A 20,581-nucleotide genomic window follows, 5' to 3' on the forward strand; every position below is an offset into this window, starting at 1 on the left:
TAAGTGCTATATCAATCCAAACCTAAGTTAGCATGTAAGCTAAGTGAGTATGAGCTGCTTGCTTATAACTGTACTGTGTTCTAAGTATATAGTGTCATAAGTGTGTTTTGGGATTAGTAACTTTGAAGTCAGAGAATTTGTAAATGTCATTTGTATTTAATTACTGTTTTCTATTTGAATCTTTGCATACACTACTTTCATCTAAACTATCTGTATGGTACTCATTTAGAATGTACTCCATGATTGACCTTGTGCTATGTATGCAGTTCTTTAACAGCCATTTGAGGGTGTATACTGCTGTATGAGATGTGAGCAGATTGCGCATTTGAAAGACCAGATCCTGGATTGACCTACAAAATTTTGCTACAAAATCATTGCCATGTTTTGTAGCTTGAAAGAACCCATTGGAAACCATGGGCTTCACATACATGCATTTTGTAGTAATGGCTTTGTAGCAAGATTTTGTAGCCTGTGTGAACAAGACCTGAAGGAGCAACTTGTAGCACTGAGATCCATTGGCAACCTGGAAAGGAGTTTGCTACTCACTGAGCAGGCACTCACTGGGGTGAGGGTGCCTGGTAGTTTTGGAGAGCAGGATGAGCAGGCAGCTAGCTGGGTGACAGAAAGAGGGGAAGACTGAAAAGGTATAGGGAGGATATTCATGGACTGGCGCATACAAACAAGTTTGCAAAGTTTGCAGATGTGGGCGATGCAAGTACATATGCAACGGACAACTAGCGGGAAGAGGCCTGTGCTCTCTGAGTGGTTTCTAAGATGTGGCTGAAAAGCCGTGTCATGGTGACAATGAGTGCAGCACGCTCTTTGTAATCTTGTGCACTATTGAAGGTATACAACAGGATGGGGACGACTAATTGAATTAGGTGATCCTGACTGCAGTGCCTGGATTAAGAGCGCTTGGTAGTGAAATATGACTAAAACACGTATGTAGGTAAATGACAGGCACACCATTTACTTTAAAGGGGTTGTCCCGAGGCAGCAAGTGGGTCTGTACACTTCTGCATGGCCATAATAATGCACTTTGTAATGTACATTGTGCATTAATTATGAGCCATGCAGAAGTTATAAAAAGTTTTATACTTACCTGTTCCGTTGCTGGCGTCCTCGTCTCCATGGTGCCGACTAATTTTCGCCCTCCGATGGCCAAATTAGCCGCGCTTGCGCAGTCCGGGTCTTCTGCAGTCTTCTATGGGGCTCCGTGTAGCTCCGTGTAGCTCCGCCCCGTCACGTGCCGATTCCAGCCAATCAGGAGGCTGGAATCGGCAATGGACCGCACAGAAGAGCTGCGGTCCACGGAGGAAGAGGCCATCTTCAGCGGTGAGTAGAGAAGTCACCGGAGCGCGGGGATTCAGGTAAGCGCTCCGGTGAGCTTTCTTTACCTCCCTGCATCGGGGTTGTCTCGCGCCGAACGGGGGGGGGGTTGAAAAAAAAAAAAACCCGTTTCGGCGCGGGACAACCCCTTTAAGGCTTGTAGTTGTCTGCATTATTCTTACGCTCCAGAAATTGCATGTGCAACTTGCATATACACTGTTTAAGACTTTATACATGGATAAGCAAACTCTGAGGAGACAGCATCTGAGCTAAGGAAGAACCATAAAGAGAGAACTGACAAGAAATACCCTTTATAAAGCCAACTAACAGTTTTGCCATCTCTGAAACACTGTGCTCATTTTTTCTTTAGTACTCACAACCTTCTATGAAGATTCTATACTTCTTGTCTGAAGTTGTCTTCTAGTACAAAGCAGCGCTGGCTTGAAGGGACATCAGGTTTGGAAAAACAAACTATCTCTCTGGGTGATTTATCGGCTGCTGCACAGGATTTCTTGAAAGTTTACATAATGGGTCTCTGATTACCACAGGACAGAGGAGAAGGAAGAAGCTGGGTTTTGACATGGCTCAGCTTCCTCCATGCCCATTTTGGCTCCTCTCTTTCTGAGTGACCTCTACACTGCCTTACTCCATACTGTCTACGCCTCTTCACTTCCAAATTCTAGCACTGTTATCAATTTCTAAGTGCGCAATACAAAATGAACCAGAAACCCCACCTTTTCTCCTCACTCCAGGAGTCTGTCACAGCTTATCAGCTAACTGATTTCTGACGGTGCCTAAAAAATTTTACTTTTGTGTTTTCTGACTCCCTCTTCTTATTAAATGAATTCCAGCCTAACTACACTTTGTAAAATGAACTGGTAGTTAGAACAGTTCCTCTTAACTTGCAGGTAAAGTTCTTTTATCCTGTAGTGCCAGTCCAGGTCACTACAGATTCACCCTTGCTAAAACAACAGCCGTCCTTGCCATTTCCTCTCTGAATCCGAAGATTAGTTTGGGTTAACAGCTGGATCCGGCAGCTTGATATTAAAGAACGAGTTTGTTTGTTTTTCCTGGGAAATTAGATTGAGCTTAGGCGGAACCCTAGGCCTCAAATTGCTATGGTGTCTATACATTCTACTTCTCCCCAAAGGCTACATTATGCATTTACATTTTTAGCATAAAATATAGTACACATAATAAACAAACTGACCGCTGTGCAACCTGGAAAGGAGGGAAAATTAGTCAAGTCAAGAATCACAACTGAAATTACTGAGTGTCCATAAGTGCTGATAATAAGGTAGTCCGAAAGAGATGATAAGTTAAAACAACCAGCAAACAAAAAGGATAATCAACAATTAAATTGGAAAAGTTCTTCAAGTAGCCTCTTGAGGTGAAAACTTTAGAACACAGTCTATGAGTAGTCTCTCAAGATAAAAGTCTCAATATTTATAAACTGAAGAAAACAAATTGTAATCCAAAGAAAAATGGAAAAACATGCTAAAAAACAAAAAGTTAAGAACAAAAACAAATTCCACAGGAAAAATGAAAACATAAACTTTACTTGTGATAGTGAGCTGGTAGCTGCCCTCTGGTGCTCCTGGTGGACCATCTAGTGGGCATCACTGGAGAGTCTTCTCCGAGGTATAGGTGTAGGACAATTAGGAATGGGTTGTGGACTTGGCTGGTGAACAGGTACTATAAAGCTAGGTATCAGAAACCAAAGTACTCAGATTACTGCAAAGACTGAAGGGACAGAATTGTCGCTATCCGAAATAAGGTTCAGTTCACCATTGGCAACATCGGGTTCACTGTCAGTGTTCTGACGGTGGGGGTTGTAAAGAACACAGTTTAAGTCTGTTCCAATGTATGAGCTTTGATAGCTGATTCTTCTTTCCATATAATACAGTTCTTTACCCGCATAGGGTTTTTACAAAATGGTGTAAGGATGTTGCTCCCAGATAGAGTCCAATTTTCCACTCTGTGGAAGTTTCTTTAGCCAGAATTGATCATGAACATTAAATGTGGTAGCTTTAGCATTTTTGTCAGTCACTTTGCTGTTTTTGATGAACTTCCTTCATGCGGGCATTAACAATTTCCTGGGATTCTTGAAGTCTTCTTTGATACTCTTGTACCCAATCAGTGATTGCAAAGGGTTAACTTCATCTGTGGGTTGTATTCTAAGGGCTACATCTGCGTGTAACTTGCCTGGCCACCCAAACATTTAGTAGTATGGAGTTTACCCTATAGAATAGTGGGGTGTATTGTTGTAAGTAAATATCAGTTCAATGCAGCCGCGGCTCCATTGAAAACATGTGGGGGGGGGGGGAGAGGATGAAATTTTTTTGAGCACACGAGCACCGTGTGGTGCTCAGCTCGAGTAATAAGTACATCAAGCAGCCTAATGCTTGAACAAGCATCAAGCTCGGATGAGCATGCTCGCTCATCTCTAATTATGACCACATTTATACGAGCCTTGGATGGATGGTACCCCGATCTGGGTTTAATGGGAAAAAGGGCTCTTTCGTATACGTGAAGGAGCTAAAATATTTTTGTTTGGCATTTTCTGTATCAGAGATAGTACGTGACTTGTATCTTTTAAAAAAGCAGGTAGATGTCTTGCAAATCTCTGGAGTTGTCTGTCAATATATTCTGATAGACCACTCGTCAAGGACCCAATACCCGCTATAATGGGTCTTCCTGATGGTCTTGTCAAGGACTTATGGATCTTTGGGAGAAAATAGAAGTGAGCTACTTCAGGATGTTTCGGATGTAAAAATTCTTTGTTTAGTTTATTTAGACACATTATTATATGCTTGTTCTATAAGATCTTTCAAATCTTCCATTAGTTTAGGGGTCAGATCATCCTTAAGTTTTCTATAGTTCTGTTGATCATCCAAAATTCTTGTAGCTTCCTCTAAATAATAATGTGATCTGCTACTGTATTAACCCATGTGAGGTTAGAAGCATCCGGATTATTTGTAGATTCCAGATTGATATTAGATTCCGGAACCTTATCCTGTAGATGGTGATTATCATTCTGATTTGTAAAATCTTCCATAGAGTTTTGAGAGTTAGGCACGATATTAGAAGGATGATATTCCTTCCTATGGTGTAGAGACAAATCAAGAGGTTCACAGGTAGGTAGGTGGACCAAGAGGTTCACAGGTTGATAAATCACGTGCCCGTTCCCTGACCATAAAATTGTTTTGCAATTTGTCTCGCCACTCAATTACAGAGGCAAACACTGAACTACCTGTGTTACCACTCAATTACAGAGGGAAAGACTGAACTACTTGTTGCAAAACATTTTTGTGGTCAGGGACACAGCATAGAGCAGATGAGAGTTATTATACTGAAGGGCAATTTCAAGTCGCAGCATTATAGAAGAGTTTGGGAGTACAAATTTAAGGTCATGTTTGATACCCTCAAGAATGGATTAAACCTCAGACAGGGGTTCTTGCATAAGTGGAAAATATGAAAGGTCTGAAGGAGTTCAAGAGGGATGTCCTCCTCTGAATCATAATTTCCTTTTTTTCTTGCTTTTAAACTCCATAAAAATTCAAAACTTGACTTGTAAAAATGTTGCCATCCACTAGGTGGTGCTGTATCTCCTTCCATGTACAGGTTGAAGAAGAGATAAGATACATCATAAGACTGTCCTAAGCTCAGTAGACTGATTTACGATATATGTCTTAGCTCTGTTTGTATGTTGTTTTAAGTTTTGAGTGCAAAACAGTCTCAAATTTCTGTGTGTGAACATTTATTTAGATCAAGAGGAATGTGTTCTCCTTCCCTTTGCATCTTTATGTTATAATTGTGTGCCATCCAAACTAGTTTCATTGAATGGCCTGCCAAAGGGGGAGAGATATCCCCAAAAGCTTGCTTGCTGTAACATCATGCATTTTTGTTAGCCATTGAAAGGTATCATATCTACAAGATTACTTGGTTTCTCTCACTGAGAATAATCACGCAGAACTGATTTTTAGTCACACTCTAACCCTAGTGGAGGCAACCAATCATTTGCACATGTTGTCCTTTCTAATTCTGCCTTGGATGTCTGTGTGGATAACAGTTTGCAAAAATATGTCCCCAGACAGGAATACATGGAGCAAATTTATGAACACCGGCCCTCATTTATCAAAACTGTCAAACAGTAAATCAACAAACAGTAAAAATAAACAAAACTGTTTTTGGTGCTCATAGCAACCAATCACAGAGCAGCTTTCTTTTCACCTCAGGTCTGAAGATTGAAAACTATTGCCCATAGCAACCAATCACAGACCAGCTTGATTTTACTTCAGCAGAATAACAAATGAAAGCTGAGCTATGATTGGTTGCTATTGGCAACAGAAAGTGCCAAATTTGACTCAAAGAGCACCAGAACTGGGAATTTGTATACGACACAAACAAACAGATTTTGCGTTTTAGATATAAGATGCCAAGCAAGCAAAGGACCTGTTTGGGCAGAAGGACAACAGTCACACTTAAAATAGCAGCCACTCGAGTAGTTGCAGAGCCGGAGCAAACTAACGCCCAACTTGAGAATCAATGCACTTGACAAGCCGCCGCCTAACTAGCTAACATGCCAGAGCAAACTAACAGCGGACTCAAGAATCAATGCAAGGGTCATTGAATTTCTTCATTTTAAGTTAATACATAGAGATGAGCGAGCATACTCGGTTCGGGTGTTTTGCACTCGAGCACCGCTTTTTCCGAGTGACTGACTACTCGGACGAAAAGATTCGGGGGGCGGGGGCAGTGTGGTGGAGCAGGGGGTAGCAGTGGGGAACAAGGGGGAGCTCTCTCTCCCCCCCCCCCCCACTCCCCTCTGCAACCCCCCGCTCACCCCCCGGCGCCCCCCCTAATCTTTTCGTCTGATCTCTATTAATATATTAACATAGCATTAATAAGCATAAGTGTCTTTTGACGCATTTATACATACTTTCTGATATCCTCTTTTCTTACTTAAAATGTCACATTTTGTTTTGCACGCATTCTGTATTGTGTATCCGGGCTAGTGACCAGGCCATTGCCTTTTTACATTCTGGCCTGCTGGGCTTAACTCCCAGAGGACATAAAAACATGCTTCCTCTGGGAATGAAAGCCCTGCAGGCTCTGGACATGACAGTGCCGTGTTGTCAGTTACTGGAGGTAGCCGACATCCTGGAGCTGTCATCTCGGGCCGTGGGACACCCCTCCTGGTCACATGATCGCCGGTATCCCATTAAAGTCAATGAAAAATAAATAAAAGTTAAAGTTTCAGCTCCCCTTACGGATCAGATCCTTAACGGGAGCTGAGAATACTCACCCCCATCCTCCGCGCTGTCCAACAGCTTTCTCGTCCTCCCCGAACCTGCCACTGGTATCTGCGCATGTGCATCAGACGGCATTATGTCAGACGCATGCACAGAGGGCCGGGAGGTACAGGAAATTTAAAAACTCCCTGCGCCCGGCTAGTATTAAGAGTAGCCAAGAGCAGGCAGCTGTCACCAAGAGCAGCTGTATGCAGTTCCTGGTCACAGGATCACTGCTATTCAATGTATAACAGCGATCATGTAAATGTTAGAAAAAAGTGTAAAATAAAAGTTTGTTTCATCTCCCCTCGTGGATTATATCCATGAGGGGAGCTGAAATTAGGTACCTAAGGCCCCCGGATTTATCTGCAAACCTTACCTTGGCTCCTGCACATGCGTCCATTGCCAAAATGGCGGATGCAGGCGCAAAAGCCGCACATTGCTGGGGTAATTTAAAATCTCCCTGTGCCTGGCTACTAAATGTAGCCGAGAGCCTGGAGATTTCTTGGGGGGCTGCAGTTCTTGGTCATGTGATCCTTGTTATCCATCCCCCAATGGGATACTTATCCATGGACCTTTCCCAACTTTGGTGCATGTGCCCGTCGTCAAAATGATGGATGCAAGCGCAGAAGCTGAGGAGGGCAAGGGAAAATTTAAAATCTCCTTGCTCCTGGCTTCAAAAGGTAGCCGAGAGCTTGGAGATGTCATGGGGGGCTGCAGTAAGTGGTCCTCGGTTACGTGATCGCCATTATCCAATGCTGCATCTCTCACATCTGTGATAGGTGCAGCAGGGAATTCTTTATTCCCCATGGGGATGAAGAAAACATCTGCCACATATATGTGTGTGTGTGTGTATATATATATATATATATATATATATATATATACACACCGTTTTAACTGGCATATAAGACGACTTCTTAACCCAGAAAAATCTCCAAAGTCGAGGAGATTTCTACCTGTGGAAAAAAATCATCAATGCTCACTTTCTGCAGTGTTCTGTGATGATCTGGGGAGCTGCTGTGGGCTGTCGCTCCTCCTCCACGCCGACAGAGCATTGCTTTCTGGATGCAGTGCTTGAATGCCCCGCCTCCAGAATGCTAACACTCTGATTGGCTAACTCAGCGTGGCATCAGCCAATGAAAGCCGGCGCTGTGTTAACCAATCATAGCCATTCAATTATGCCCTTTACGGTGTTATTCCATGTTAAAGTGACACGTCACATTTCCAAAATTTGGTTGGTCATTAAGGCGCAAACAGGCTTGGTCACTAAGGGGTTAAGACTACTGTTGTAGAATTCTTATGTGTGAGGCTCACTATAAACAACATTTACTGTGTTGGCCATACAGGGGGCATATAAATGTGGACAATACTACTGTGTCCGTTACCACAGGTGGTATTATTATTATCTTTAGTACTATAGAAGGAGGATTGCATAAAAGTGTACATAGCATAAGAAGGGTGATGGAAAAGCAAGGAGCCAAAGATGTCTTTGTGTCAAATTCCACAGAGAAAAGTTGTGACCTGGACAAGCTGTCATGGTGGACGGGGCTGGATACAGAATTAAAGGAAAACTAAACAAATCCATTCAGAGAGGACATCACCTGTCATCACTGGATATAAGTGTACTAAAATCCCTTTTATGGTCTAGAAAGCAGTTGTGTAGAGCTGGTATCTACGATTATTTGCTCAGTGTATGCTCTTTTGCAGATTTACTGCTGCATGTATTGTGACACACTGTAAAGAGACCCACTGTTGCCCATGGGTTCACATAAACCTAGAGTTGGCCCTGACAACCAAATCTGTTGTTGCCTCTATTGGAGACATATTTATTTTCTTTGGGACATGCATTGATATTCCTCCTTCTCCTTATCCCTTTCTTCCTTCATACTCACCCCCTCATACCAGTTCTCCCCCATCCCCACCTTCCTTTTGCCCTATGTTATGTAAAATGTGAATTTCCATAAATAGTAATGTGTTTTACTTGATATAACTTGATCTCACAGTTTACTTGATATTCTGCTAACGGCAATATGTTGAGAGCCTTTTTACTCTGGATTTATGACTTTTTCCTGCAGAAACAGCATGTTGTTGTATTCTTTGAAGTCTATTTCCAATAAAATATATTTTTTTAAATAGGATAAAAGAAGAAGCCTTTACAATATATGGTAAGGACTTCCATGCTATGGCAACTTCTTCCATTTTTGGCTGGAGTGTTCTGGAAAGTTGCCCAATGAATTATTACCAAACTAAAAAGGTCAAATTAACATCACTTTTATAACCTTTTATTCTCCATAATTATCAGATTTACACATCACTAACTAGTGACATTTAGGACAAAGCACTGTGTTTAGAAATAATCCTTTACTCATGTATGGGGAGTTACCCCCTCTATGTCCTGCTGACGAGAATAAGCATAAATAGTTCAAGGATAAATCATTGGTATGATACCTTCCCAGGCTGTCACCACCTCCACCAACTATGTTGCATTGTGCTACTTTTCTTGCTCTTCTGGTTCTAACATGGACTGAACAAGGTATGGAAACAGGATTATTCAATGTAATATTGCTTATATAGAGTAACACAGTTTTTTCAATATAAATATTTTATTTACAGATTTCAGGGGGTACAGAAGGAAAAGAGGGAAATGAGGGTATATGGGTGTAACAGCACACCAAAATTCTCACAACATTCATGATTTGCAAAATTGCATTGCAACAACAATGAGTAGTATGAGGTGGCACCTTAGTCCCATGTGGTGTGGCAACACTGCTGTGCATACACTACCATCGCAAAAGAATGCCTCGGCATTTTGTGGGCCCTACAGAAGCTACAGCCGTACCTCTATGGCCACAGCTTCACCGTGGTAACAGACCACAATCCTCTGACTCTGAGATGCAAGATCTGGGACAAAAGTAGGTTTTAGGCGAAAAACACACACTGAGGGCTGTTTCAGACTTGAAATGAAGCTAAAAGCATGTTTCTACATATTGTGCTTGTGTTTGGTGCAGAGGTGCAAGATGTGTGAAAAAGTAGGTTTTAGGGCGCCCTACCACTGGCGTTTGCGATTTTCGTGCGTGAAAAATGCTGCGTTTTCGCGGCGTTTTTTGCCGCGTTTTCGCGGCTTTTCCATTAATTTCCATTGACTTTCATGGGTGTATTAGGAGAAAAATAAGGACACATATGCAACTGACAGTTCCTATGTTAAAAAACGCAACGCAAAACGCCAGTGGACAGGAGTACATTCAATTCTAATTGCTCTGCAGAAAAAACGCAGAGAAACGCAAATCGCCAGTGGGTGGGCGCCCTTAGGTGGAAAACACACTGAGGGCTGTTTCAGGCTTGGAATGAAGCTAAAAGCATGTTTCTACATATTGTGCTTGTGTTTGGTGCAGAGGTGCAAGATGTGTGAAAAAGTAGATTTTAGGGTGCCTACCCACTTGCGATTTTTTTTCCTGTGATGTTTTGCGTTTTTTCTCAAGAGCAATTAGTATAGAATGTGTTCTTGTCCATCTGGGGTTTTTTTTCCGTTTTGTGGGGTTTTTTCACATAGGAACTGTCAGTTGCGTATGTCTCCTTATTTTTCTCTTAATGCACCCATGATTGTCAATGGAGGGCTGCAAAAAACGCGAAAAAAACGCCACGGAAAACGCCGCGTTTTTCACGCGCACAAATCGGCAAAGCAAGTGGGTAGGCGCCCTTAGGCAGTAAATTAGTTGAAAATTAGTTGTGGGGTGAAGATTATTTGTTCTTAAAGGAAATCCACCTAGACCAGATTTCAAGATATTTCTCCACCTTTCCTTCTCGCAGAAGTCTCATTTTTTCCAGGCTGCTAAGTATGCTGATCTCGTTTAGTCATTCCCGGACGTGTGAGAGTGTACCTTGTGCTTCGAGACATCTCCAGCATAGAGGGGGATGTTTTCGATCAATTTTGTGGAAAAGATCCGGGGTCTTGTACCATCTGGAGATTATTTTATAATTTAGCACTTGGTATCTTATTGATGTTGAGACTGAGGGTGCGTTCAGACGAGCGTGTTTTGGTGCGTGCATACGCACACACAAAAACACGCTTGTATTTACAACACTGCATTCCCTATGGTGTGTGCACATGTCCGTACTTTGCAGGTGCGTGCCTGCAAAGATAGGACATGCGTGCACCATAGGGAATGCACACATTGTTTTCAATGGATCCGCGGCTGCTGTCGGCGGCTCCATTGAAAACAATGACCTGCTGGCTCCCTGCATTCCTTTTCAGGGAAGGACTATACATATAAGCCCTTCCCTGAAAAAGAAAGATTTTAGTGTAAAAAAAAAATGCAGGCATTCTCTTCAATGGAGACGCTTCTGCTGCTGATCTAGTGCTCAGCCAATCACAGGCAACTCTCCCCGAATGAATGACAGGTGAGAGTTGCCTGTGATTGGCTGACCTCAGCCAATTACATACAACTCTTTCAGCAGGCGGGGATTTTAAATCCCCGCCTGCTGATAGATCAGCAGTTCAGCACCACAGTGCAGGGGACAGCAGGAGAAGAAGCCGCTGTGCCCCAGCAGCTGAAGGGAGGTGAGTACCTTTTTTTAAAAAATTTTTTTACTATTTTAAAAGGCTTTTCAGGGAAAGGCTTATGAAGCTCTTCCCTGCAAAGCCACTGACAGCTGCCGGGGCTCAGCGGGGATTTAAAATCCCCTCCTGCTGGTAGCTTTGATTGTGATTGGCTGAAGGGAGGTGAGAATTGTTTTTTTTTATTTTTTGCACTATTTTAAATGGTTTTTCAGGGAAGGGCTTATGAAGCCCTTCCCTGAAAAGCCATTGACAGGTTGCCGGCAGCAGGATTTCCTACCGCAGCTGTCATGTGTGACAGCTGCGGTTGAGAATTGAAGAATTCCTTTTGCTGGCAGATGTAGCAGCAGGGAATTCTCTTAACTAGCGGGGGTGAAGGATACATCGGCAGCATGCGGCAGATGTGTTCTTCATGCCCGCGGGGGTCACAGCAGCGGCGGACAGGTAAGTTTTTTTTATTCTTTTTTGTTTTGCACTAAAATGTTTCTTTTTCAGGGAAGGGCTTATATGTAAAACCCTTCCCTGGAAAAGAATTCAGGGGACCGGCAGAGCATTGTTTTCAATGGAGCCGCCAGCAGCAGCCCCGGCTCCATTGACAACAAGCACGCAGCTGTGTTCACGCGTGCTTTTGCTCGTACCTAGGTGCGGACGTATGCACCTAAGTACGCACCAAAACACGCTCGTCTGAACGCACCCTGAGTGCGAGTTCTTTAAGGTAGTCTTAACTTCATCTTGTAAGAGTGCTATACCGAAATTGCTCTCCCAATGATTGATATATAAAGGGTAGAGATGAGCGAATTTACTAATTTCGAGTATTTACTCGATCGAGCACTGCGATTTTCGAGTACTTCAGTACTCGGGTGAAAAGCTTCGGGGGACGCCGGGGGCGGGGGGAGGCGTGGCGGCGCGGGGGTAGCAGCGGGGAACAGGGCGAAAAAGGGGCGTGGCCGAGAAGGCTCGCTCATCTCTAATAAAGGGTAATCTGTGTTATATGTGAGCGCGTGGTACAATTTAGAGAGAATCCCTCTGAAGGGGTAACCTTTTTCAAAAAGCTTATGAACAGGCAAGTCATAATTGGTATTAACCCCTTAATGACGCGGCCCTTTTCTTTTTTTCATTTTCGTTTTTTCCTCCCCCCCTTAAAAAAAACATAACTCCTTTATTTATCCATCGACGTCATTGTATGAAGGCTTGTTTTTCTGCGGGATGAGTTGTATTTTATAATGGCGCTATTTAAAGTACCATATAATGTACTGAAAAACTTTTAAAAAATTCTAAGTCGAGTAAAATGAAAAAAAAATGACATTCCACCATCTTTCAGTGTGTCTTGTTTCTACGGCGCACAAACTGCAACAAAAACGACATGATAACTTTATTCTATGGGTCAGTACGATTGCTACGATTTTTTTACTATACTACTCTTTTTTTCATTAAGGTCTTTTTGGTTGGGACAGTATGGTTTTCTTTCACTGGTTTCATATTTAGCTCTGTAATTTGGATCAACAGCGTCTTCAAGACTCTCATAGTTACTACTTTCATCACCAGGCCAATCTCTATGTGGAGGAGTGGCAACAGGAAGTTCTAGGCCATGTAGCACAGGAACAATGGATGATGGGATGTTTGGATAAATGACTGCAGGTTAGAGATGAGTGAACGTGCTCGTTTAGGACAATTACTTGATCGAGCATCACTTTTTTCGAGTCACTGCCTACTCGGGCGAAAAGATTCGGGGGGCGCCGGGAGGGGGGCGGTGGGCAGCAGGGGGGAACAAGGGGGAGCTCTCTCTCTCATTCCCCCCCTCACTCCCCACCGCAGCCCCCAGCTCACCCCCGGCGCCCCCCGAATCTTTTCGCTCGATTAGGCAGTTAATCGAAAAAAATGATGCTCGATCAAGTAATTGCTCTAAACAAGCACGTTCGCTCATCTCTACTGCAGGTGCATTCTTGTCAGCATGTTGCTTAGAAGGATCCACCATGCAAAAATAGCAGTCCATAGAATGATCAGTGGGTTGCTGCCAAATTCGTGGAAAACCAAACTTCATAGCCCTCTGAGTCTTCTTACACTTCTCATATGTGAATTCTGTAGCCCATAATGTGTCCTGGTCTCCAACAGGCATCCCATAGTATGCCTCGTACACCTCATGCATCTTAATTGATGATGAAATGGAGAAGCTTTTTTCCTCTTGCTTTAATAAATCCCCCACAAATATAACAAAATGCATCTGCTGGATGCTTGCAACCTCTTGCAGCCATATCTGCACTGAAACAGTGTGAAAGTTGTGGGAAAACTAAACTGAACGATGATGTACTTATGTGTTTATGTAGATTCAAACGAGTAGGGGCTCCTGTCCACGGACAATATTGCATTGTGTTTTTCGCGGTGATAAACCGGACACAAGTAGCGCAGTGCACACTTTCCATAGACTTAACTATGGAAAGCGCAGCCTCCTATCCACGAGTGGAAAATCATAGTGATTCTCCGCTGGCGGGACTCAAATCTCAGCGTGTCGCGATTTTCCATGGTGAGCTTATCTGTCAGATAGGCTCACCACAGAGAACTGTCAGTTCTCTCCCCTGCTCTGCGGCGGCAGAGTATCGCTAACAATATTCTGCCTTGCTCATGGACAGGGGGCCTAACAGTGAATTCAGGAACGTTCTATTGCAGTGTTCCCCAACTCCAGTCCTCAGGGACCACCAACAGGTCAGGTTTGCAGAATTTCCACAGTGTTGCACAGGTGATGTAATTATTGTCGGTGCCTCAGACATTGCCACAGGTGTTCTTACTATAGGATATCCCTGATAGTGGTCCCTGAGGTCTGGAGTTGAGGACCAACGTTCTATCGGAATCTGGAGGTACTCAACACCTTACTGACTTCTGATAATGTGAAAATAGGAAAAAATATTTATTATTATTTATTGAAATAATTTTAAAAAATTGGTTTTGTACACTACTGGGCATTTAATGCACATGAACAAAGAGTTTTGAATAAAGTCGGTAAATATTAGAATATGTAACAATATTATTGTGGCAGCCACAAAAATAAACTACTTTCAAAGTCAGTACAGCACAATTACACAGGAAAGAACACTTTTAAACCAGGAATAGAAAAGCTTGTTACATAGCACTATTTTTATAGCTACAAAAGAATAAATGTGGCCTATGGGCAAAGAAAAAGGGTGAGGAAGACTGAAATGTTATTGAATCTTGTAATGTAAAGGAATTTGTCACCTGAATCCAGCGATGGCTCACTTATTTAACTTGGGGCATTTTACAAGCTGCAATCTGAAGTTCTCTCCCGATGGTCTCCAGCTATTGGTTGGCAGCGCTATTTTTCTCATACATAGTAAGAAAGCTGTTGATCCATGGTAGATGCGTCAAATGGGCCGCAGATTATCAACATCAAATAATATAGGGTGCTTGAGCACAGTGGAGAGGACTACATCCCCAGCTTGCACTGCAGCTTGTAAAAGCTGATATTATGAAAATTACTGCACTGAATCAGGATGTCGGTCATTAGTTCATGCTGCCCTCAGTAATGTATTGCTATGTGCTACTGGTTTATAATAAAAGAATGAGAGACATTCAGAAGAAAATATCAAGTTTAACCCCTTAGTGACGGCCCCATAGTGTTTCTATGTCCTCACAAAGTGAGCTTTAATCCTAAAGGACGTAGAAACATGCATCCTCTTAGGATTAAAGCCCTCTTGGCGGAGGTCGGGACAGCTCCATGCTGTCAGTGCCCACAGGTAGCCGACAGCATGGAGCTGTCATCCTGGGCAGCGGGCAGTCCCCCCGGAATTGCGATTGGCGCTATCTAGTAAGTAAGTAAAAAGTAAAAAATGTTAAAAATTCAGCTGCCCTGATGGATTGGATCCATCAGGGCAGCTGAAATTACTTACCCAGCTAGTCGAAGGTGTCCCGCGGTGAATGGGACCCGGCGCCGCTATTCTGCGCATGCGCGCCAGACTATGACATATATATCCATGAGGGAGGATGAAATGATGCACCTAAGGCCGCCGGATTTATCCGCGGACCTTACCCCAGCTTCTGCGCACGCACCAATCGCCAAAATGGCAGACGCAGCGCAAAAGCCATGGATTACCAGGGTAATTTAAAATCTTCCTGCTCCTGGCTACAAAACTTAGCCAAAAGCCTGGAGATTTCATGGGGGAGGGGCGCGGTGAGCAGTTCCTAATCACAAGTTCGCCGTTATCCAATGGATAATGGCGATCACGTAATAGTAAAAAAAAGGTGAAGCTTCATCTCCCCTCACCGATGCAAACAAAAAAAAAGAGTACTGCGAATGACCGCCTGTGTGAGTAGGCAGTTATGCGCAGTACATTATGTGGCCGTATGCAGGGTCACAGCCGGGCTAACAGCTGGGATCCTCTGCGGGCCTCCGCAAGCGGATTCCACCTCTGGCCGTGTGAGCCCGGCATTATTCAGACCACTACTTGTAATATGTAATTTACAAGAAGCCCCAGGAATGCTTGCCTTCATGCAGTTCCAACAGCAGCTTGTTCGGCAAGCTTAGGAAGACTCACAGAGCGCCACTTTTTACACCCCATACCTGCCGCTAAGGTCACGAAATACCTCCCAAAAAGCATGAGAGGAGGGGGGATGCCCGGTTTTATTGCCCCATGTACCCATCCCAACCAGCCTCCGTAATTACCCCTGTCTTCGGAAATACCACACAGTTCACATTATTACTTTTATCTAAGATTTGGGGAACGCTGAAAAGGGCTACAATGGGTATGTTTCTGAATACGGTACAATGCGGGTATCTATTTTGGGGTGAACGTCTTCATTCCTATGTACACTGTACAAAAAAAATGTTTTTAAATTGACAAAATTGCACCAAAAAATGAAAATCGTAATTTTTTCCTTCTGCTTTGCTTAGATTCATTCAAATAATGTGAGGTCAAACTATGTTGTACACCCCTAGATGAATTTGTTAAGGGGTCTAGTTTTCAAAATGGGGTCATTTGTGGGGGTTCCTTATCATTTTGGACACTCAATGGCTCTACAAGTGGGCAATGGGGCCTGGAATTAATTCCGTTGTACCCTGAAATCCAACGGGTGCTCCTTCCATTATAGGCTTAGCCATGTGTCCTTTAAGTAGATTAGGGCCACAAGGGGTATGTTTCTGAACACGGGACAAACAGGGGTATCCATTTTGAGATGCAAGTCTTCATTCATTTGTGTGCTGTACAAAAAAACAGTTTTTAAATTGATACAACTGCTTTGCTTGGATTTATTCAAAAATTGTAGGGTAAAAATTCTCAGTACACCCCTAGATGAATTCGTTAAGGGGTCTAGTTTTCAAAATGGGATTATTTGTTGTCGTTCTCTGTCGTTTTGGCCACTCAACGGCTCTACAAGTGGGCAATGGGGAATAAATCACCTTCATGCTAAATTTATGTTCTGAAAGCCACCGACTACTCCACAATGGGTATGTTTCTGAACACGGGACGAACATGGGTATCCATTTTGGGGTGAAAGTCTTCATTCATGTGTGTGCTGTACAAAAAAAGCTGTTTTTAAAATGACACAATTGCCAAAAAAATAATTTTTTCTTTTTGCTTTGCTTGAATTTATTCAAAAACTGTTGGGTCAAAATAGGCTGTACACCCCAAGATAAATTCGTTAAGGGGTCTAGTTTTCAAAATGGGGTCACTTGTGGGCATTCTCTATAGTTTTGGATGCTCAAGAGCTCTACAAGTGTGCTATGGGGCATAAAAGGCCTTCAACCTAAATTTATGTTCTGAAAACCACTGACTACTCCTTTCATTTTGGGCCCCATTGTGCATCCAGACATAAGATTAGGGCAACAATGGGTATATTTCTGAACACGGGAGAAACAGGGGTATCCATTTTGGGGTGTCAATATACATTTTCGTGTGCACTATAGGAAAAGAATATGTCTTTAGGCCGCCTACACACGAGCGGAAATCCCGCCGCGGGATTTCCCGCGGGATTTCCGCCGCTGAAAGTTTGCATAGGAGTGCATTACAATACGCACTCCTATGCAGACGGCCGCGGTTTGGCCGCGCGAAATCTCGCGCGGCAAACAAACCGCGGCATGTCCTAATTTTCTGCGGGGCACGCACTCACCCGGCCGCCGACTCCGGTCTGCGCATGCGACGGCTGCGCGGCAGCCGGCACATGAAAGAGCCGGGGCCGCCAGGCGCGGGTGAGTACGCGCTCGTCCCTGCAGGCGCTCGGGTCGGATCGCGCGGCGAGAATTCTCGCTGCCGGATCCGACCCGCTCGTCTGCAGGCGGCCTTAAAATGACATATGTGCAAAAATATGAAATTTTATTTTTTCTCCTCTAAATACATTAAGGGGTGTAATTTTTAAGATGGGGTCATTTGGGGGGGGGGGGGGTATCTATCATTCTGACACTCATGAGCCTTTGCAAACTTGGCTTACTGTAAGAAAATAAAGTGTTCTTTAAAATGGTGAAAAGTAATGTTACAATTCTACATCATCTAAATGGTTAAAAAAACACAAATGTTTTTCAAAGGTGCATTCTGAATAAAGTAATCAGATGGAACTATATATCCTATCAAAAATTTGTACAGTATGTTTGCACATATTTGAGATATTACAGTTGAAAATGTGAAAAAATGACAATTTTTTCAAAGTTTTTCCAATATTGATACTTTTAATAAATATACACAAATTATATTGGTCTATTTTTACAACCTAAATGAAGTACAACATGTGGCGAAAAAACAATGTCAGAATCACTTGGATATGCAAAACCTTTACCGAGTTATGCTATGTTGAACGACACATGTCAGATTTCCAAAATTTGGCTTTGTCACTAAGGAGCAAACAGGCTTCGTCACTAAGGGGTTAATGATATAATCCTTACTGGCTCTATCAGGAGGAAATCACTGCAGAATTGATTATTAAATTCAATGAAAGCTGCATAAATTCCTACAGAACATAGTGAGCGCCCCCTATTGGCAGCTGCCGTCAGAGGGAATTATATTGTTTACCTCAGCCCTCCCACAATGTATTGCATATAACCGTTAACCCTCTTTGTCAGATTCTTGGTATTGCACACTAAACCACTTTAAGAGCATTAGGAATAAAAGTGTAAACCCCTAATCCACCTTATGCAAAAATATGTGATGTAGAACATGTGGAAAGTTGGTACATTTATTCACAAAAGTCAGTAGATATGGCTGGCATATAATTTCCTGGCATATACACCAGGTATACAGTATGTATCAGATATATCATAAACAGAACCTTGTTTTCCCCACAAAAGCCAATCACCAATTACTCACAATGGGACTGATTCATTTGATAGAAGTATAATTCGAAAATACAGTATAGACAAATCCATAATATACAAGGGGACGTTCCCCTAAAATCAGCTTCTACCTAATTTTTTACATTTTGATTGTGATCCACAATGTCTTCCAGCTGGTTCCACTACAAGTGACAAGAAATGGATGCCCAGAGAATATGAGCAGCAATATTCTATCCTGGAGAAAGCTGCAGCTGCTATAGAAAAGATCATGTCCTCAGAAAAAGAGAAGAAATATATTCGTGAGTGCTGCAAACACTTCAAATACAAGATACGTCAACTGAACAGCAATGCTGACGAACTGGCTAGAGTTGTAATGATGAATGAAACGTTCCGTAAAAAAATTACAGATGGAACAATAACAAAGGATCTTACTCTAGAGTTTTTGACTGACCCATTGAAGCACATGGAAACATTTGTTGAAAAAGTAATGGAAAATAAATAACTGATCCTTGGCTACTGTATGTTACAGGTAAGAAAAGGCAAGAAGTACAAAAAATACCATAAACCCAAATATTGTCAGGTCTGGGCATTTTGAGTCTGCTATGAGACCCCCCTTGTATAGTCCGTGGATTATATCACATTAAAGGAGATGTCCCGAGGCAGCAAGTGGGTCTATACACTTCTGTATGGCCATAATAATGCACTTTGTAATGTACATTGTGCATTAATTATGAGCCATACAGAAGTTATAAAAAGTTTTATACTTACCTGCTCCGTTGCTAGCGTCCTCGTCTCCATGGAGCCAACTAATTTTTGGCCTCCGATGGCCAAATTAGCCGCGCTTGCGCAGTCCGGGTCTTCAGCAGTCTTCTATGGAGCCGCTCGTGCCAGAGAGCGGCTCCGTGTAGCTCCGCCCCGTCACGTGCCGATTCCAGCCAATCAGGAGGCTGGAATCGGCAGTGGACCGCACAGAAGAGCTGCGGTCCACGAAGGTAGAAGATCCCGGCGGCCATCTTCAGCAGGTGAGTATGAAGACGCCGGACCGCCGGGATTCAGGTAAGCGCTGTGCGGGTGGTTTTTTTAACCCCTGCATCGGGGTTGTCTCGCGCCGAACTGGGGGGGGGGGTTAAAAAAAAAAAAACCCGTTTCGGCGCGGGACATCTCCTTTAAATATTAGCATCATGTTAAAAGGCTTAAACCCCATTTTGAAAAATGCTATTATGGCATTGTAAGTTATTAGAGAAGGCTCCTCACATGTGACCACCATCAATTATCTGGAGCAGAGAGTAAGATTGGATTGACATATTTAATGCGCCAAATTTGTGAGTGTAATACGCATTGATTTCAATAGGTTCATTACATGAGCAAGAGTCAATTGAAATTAATGAGTCTGCATAAATGCGTGGGACATACACAAAAAACTTGAATATTCAAGGTGCATATACACACAAAATCAATGGGATTTTGTGCATATTTATTTGGTGTGTTTGCATGCACAAATACATACAGGAGCTGGCAAAACACACGGGAGAAATGCGCGGGAGAAATTCACTACAAAGAGGAGTTGAGTACACAAGATCTTGGCAGCTAACATGGAATGATCATATATTTGAATGGGTATCATGCAATTCTTACTTTTTCCTGTAATGGTGCTGCAGAAAAATGGAGTACTTGCATTTTACAACTGAAGATCAGGATCACAGCGGTGGGACAACTTGCGCTCTGCTTCTATTTAGGGGTCTCTTTAAAAGAATGGGTTGTAAATACCGTACAAAGTCTTTAAAGTTCTTGTAAGTAATTATGTTATTAGTGATTTGCAATAACAATTACCTTCTTTTTTTCAGTTCTGGACCTTCTGGAAGACCACAAGTCCCTGAACAATGTATATGTCAACATGGCATGTATTTTGGTAGATTGACAATAAAGAGCATTAATTAATTTCATTTGTATAATTACTTGTTCCTCTCATACATTCCACATGTTCTGGATTACAGGTTTCTACCCTCATTTCACGCTTCAGTTGCATGCTCGTCCAATTACAGCTTTCCATTATCACAGTGTTATATCAGCAGCATAAGGGCTCTTTCACATGAGCGTGAAGATTTTAGTCTGGACCGTGTCACGGAAATATCA

Source organism: Eleutherodactylus coqui, chromosome 4 (assembly GCF_035609145.1).
Source record: "Eleutherodactylus coqui strain aEleCoq1 chromosome 4, aEleCoq1.hap1, whole genome shotgun sequence".
Classification (NCBI taxonomy): domain Eukaryota; kingdom Metazoa; phylum Chordata; class Amphibia; order Anura; family Eleutherodactylidae; genus Eleutherodactylus; species Eleutherodactylus coqui.